The 3,972-nt window shown below is 48.5% G+C and overlaps 1 long non-coding RNA gene across 2 annotated transcripts in view; it reads left to right on the top strand.

Moving 5' to 3' along the window:
- The window catches only part of LOC127748877 (uncharacterized), a 126,913-nt gene extending 123,457 nt beyond the window's left edge, over nt 1-3,456 (top strand). For both annotated transcript variants that reach the window (XR_008010828.1, XR_008010827.1), the window contains exons 5-6: nt 2,530-2,656; nt 3,287-3,456. This is a non-coding gene — a long non-coding RNA (uncharacterized LOC127748877). The remainder of the gene's footprint in view (nt 1-2,529; nt 2,657-3,286) is intronic.
- Nucleotides 3,457-3,972: the final 516 nt, after the last annotated feature.

The following is a 3,972-nucleotide window of genomic DNA, read 5'->3' as shown; positions in this document are numbered from 1 at the left end:
TTTCAATTTGCAAAAAACTGAAAATTAAGTTTTTGATTAAACTTCGGGGACCAATTTAAAATTGAACTTTCTAATTTTTTTAAAAAAATTAAGAAAATCGTTAGACTGGTTTTTAATATCCCATAAAGGGCCATGTAAAACAATTGACTATCGCGGCAAAACGATCGTAGAAGACAACTCCGCTGTCTAAAAAAAAATTACTTGAATCAAGAAACAATTTTTCTGGGTGTGATTCAGACCGTGGAAATTTTTTCGGCTCGCGACCAAACCCATCAGCACAAACAGCTTCATCGTAGAGGCCTTGTGTGTCATTGCTCTTCTTACTCTTACCCTCTCGCGGTGGACTGTATCCTTGGCCGCGCACCCTCGGGTGGCTCCTGCGCACACGCGGGGTACAACCGTACATACCCGCAGGGAGAGGGGAGCAGAGGGGGTCCTGGTGCCGCACACGTGGCGCGTGGATGTCCCCGGATTGATATCCGCGGCGTCGCCGACACGCGCCCGCGGCCGGCATAGACGAAGGGGAATAAGGCGGGGGGAGGAGGGCAAAGCAGCATAGAATATTTGGTGTTTGAGGACACGTGGTGGCTCCTATGCGGCCGCTTTCCCCATTGTGTGTGTTTCGACGCTCCGCGAGGGAAAGACTGACGACGTGTCGACGACACCGCGCCAATGTGAGGAGCCGCATCAAACAACGACGTCGCGTGGACGTCAGCGACAAACTCCGTTCGTGACGGTGACGTGTCCCTGCATTGCGGCAGTTGAAGACTAGCAACTAGTTTATTACAATATTGGGTGCATCATACAAATGTTTCTGCAGAAGCGTCTAACCTGTTGGCCGTGTGGTGCGGAACTGCTAGACGGTGTGGTCGTGGTAGCCCCGGTAAGCCCTGCGCTGTGCGCGTATGCACTGGAAACGCAAGTGCGTGAATGTCGCTCACTTGCAGGTGTGTGAATACCCATTCGTACACCTGGGGATAAACGTGTGAATTTTCTAGGTGAGCGAAATTCACACACTTGCGTTTCCAGCGTGCATTTGCGGCAATACGAATACGACACATTCGGACCCAATAATGAATAATAATATACAATAAAATGATGTGTCTCTATTTTAAGATATTTTTGTACGGTGAAATTAGGCATTACTCCTGTTTTCCTGAAACTGATGTGGACACTTTTTGCTCCTCTTCCTCGCTAAGCTAATATATGCATATTAGCGAGTAGGAGAGTAATTGCTTTTAGGAATGGACTTATTGCTATGCTTCCTTACGAAAGAAGAAAAAAATGGATGAGCGAAGGGAAAAAAAGAAATATTTTTGCTAATTTTATCTCCTGAGCCTGCGGGGCTGGCTGAAGGCGTCACGCAGGGGGCAATGCATAGGCCACAGTAACAGAACCGGCTCGGTGCGCTGCGCAGGTGCGGCGTCCGCGAGCTGAATAAAGATAATGGAATTGAAACGTCGGCTGTTTTTTGACGTTTTCGCGCAGTGGCCACCTATCCTTTCCTGTTATTAGCGAAATGGGCAGATTAACGCCCACACGCACAATATAGTTGTTTGGCTCGCAGAATTGCAGTGTGGAGGCAAGTTTTATAGTAAATAGTAAGTAGTTTGGGAACTTCACGAAATTTCAAGAACCTGTTGTGGAAAAATTGGCACAATTGGTGATTTTTTGTAGAACTCTTCTTTGTTATCAAAATATTGATTATATTCGGACGCCTGACCGGCTACTAGATATTTGGACTATTCTTCAGTTGCTCCGTATCGAGCAAGTGCACGTTGGAAATTCACATCACTAATAACAGTGCAAATAAAAGTGCATTTTTATCCCACAGACTATGGACTTTTTTTGTGCTGCTTAAACGCGAGGTGACAAATTGGTAATTTTGACGTGGCGATAAATTTGCTACACTTTGTGCGTTGTGCACTAAAACACGCCCATCGTCTGTGGGTGAAATTGCACCTCTCCAGTCTTTGCAGAACCTTATTGGCCGCCAGCCGCCACACGCTTGCAGTGTGTTCCTGACCCCGGCCGCCCGGTCGGCGTCCTGTCCCTGCCCGCCGCGCTGGCCGTTCCACCCGCGGGCTGTTTTTCCTCCAACGCGAAGCAACGCACTCTATAATTTGGTTGCAAATCATAGCACCGCCTCGGCGCGGCGTGGCGTAGTGTGGCGCGCGTGGTGAGCACAGCCATGGCACCGCGGATCACTGTAGCATTTCGCTATTGTTCCGGGAAGTGCACGGCAGACTCTTGTGCCCCCAGCGAAATGTTCACATGCCCAGCAGCTCGCTATGTATGGCTGCCAAACAAAAATGTGGACTGCACTCAAGCACTGACTGCACATGAACATGAACTTTGCATCGCAACGTGCTTAGTCCTCTGCCTCTTTCAAGTCTGCATTTCAAACATGGGCTGCGCTGTGTTTTTCTTTTCTGGTTTTTCGCCAGCACCATGCTTGGTTTGCAGTATACTTTAGTGTATACAGTGTCGTAGCCTGCACAATAATTGACCCTTTTATTTGTTTTGCAGGCTGGCCACCCGCCGAGCTATCTCAGCATCGCGCGCGGGCTGGCAACACTGGGAGCGCACACCCTGCAACACCCACCAAGAGTCGGTCGCGCCAAAGTCATTCCTGGCTTCGTGACGCAAAAGGAAGGTAAAGTTTAATTTTATTGTCTTTTTGAGGGCAGCTTTTCGTGGAAGCCCCGTGGGCCGCAGTCTGGCGGGTCCTGGACCTCGGTCCTTTGGCTGGGCAGGACGACAGTCCGACGAGGCTGCTCCCGTGTTCCTTTTGCTCTCACCCCACGATGCACATTCTCGTTTCTACGTCGAATCCATTTCATCGGGATAGTCGAAATACCTCCTGTACTAACTCCTCACCGAACACTCGTGACGCCGGTTTAGCCGCCCAATATTCGAAAATTTTTATGGCTTCCGAGATAGGCCCGTCTGGCGAAAAAGGACCTCTTTTGTGGTCGACATTCAGGTTGTCCACCCCACCGCACTCTATCCACGCCGGTCACTCCTTTCGCGGCACCCCTTCTGAAGCTGATGAGGTTCGATCCGGCCCTAGCTCCTGCAATGTGTGTAGGTTTTAGTTGAGTTATATACTCACGAGCCTTCTCTTCCCCGGACTGTCATCTCTCTCTCTCTCTCTCTCTCTCTCTCTCTCTCTCTCTCTCTCTCTCTCTCTCTCTCTTCCACTCTCCCAGTCTCTTTCCTTCCCTCTGAGTGTGTCTCGCCCTGTCCCTTCCTTTCGCTATCTCCCTCTCTCTTTTACTTGCAGTCGTAAAAAAGTCTTCCCGGTGGACGTCGCTGTGCTCAAACAAGGCCGTCCACCAATTGTGCCGCATCAGGACCACACTCTGAAAAAAGGGACACAATTTTTAAGGCAGAAGATGCTGGCCAGTACCAAGCAAGTCGACCTTCGGGTGAATAACGCTCACATTTGTAGCTATCTTACCCAGATATCTGAGATCATGTTTCACAGTCCTCAATGCGTATGAACATTATTTGATGAATTCTATATCATTTTATTTGATAGCGAACTAGCGATGAATGTTTGGATACACTGATAAACTAAGTGTTCAACTGCTCAACACTTGTAAGTGTGTAACTGCAAGTTGAATGCTTCCAAGTGTGCAACTTGGTAGGTGTGCACTTGCAAGTGTGCAACTCCTCGGTTGAGCACTTCCTACACAGTGAGCGTTCAATCTTAGGAAGTGTTCAACCGAGGAGTTGTACACTTGCAAGTGCTCACCTACCGAGTTAAACACTAGCAAGGGTATGACTACGGAGCTGCAAACTTGCAAGTATTGAACTTGCAATTGCACACTTACAAGTGTTGAGCAGTTGAACTCTTAGTTTATCAGTGTACCAAATTTGATATGTTGTCGACGATTCATTCTCTTTGCACCTACAGTCATGTTGTGCCCCATCCCTCCATCTCCCTCTTTGCCATGTATCTTTCTC

Source organism: Frankliniella occidentalis, unplaced genomic scaffold, assembly GCF_000697945.3.
Source record: "Frankliniella occidentalis isolate FOCC.00 unplaced genomic scaffold, Focc_3.1 Scaffold17, whole genome shotgun sequence".
Classification (NCBI taxonomy): domain Eukaryota; kingdom Metazoa; phylum Arthropoda; class Insecta; order Thysanoptera; family Thripidae; genus Frankliniella; species Frankliniella occidentalis.
Note: the sequence above shows the minus strand (reverse complement) of the source record. Positions and strands in the feature narration are given on the sequence as shown.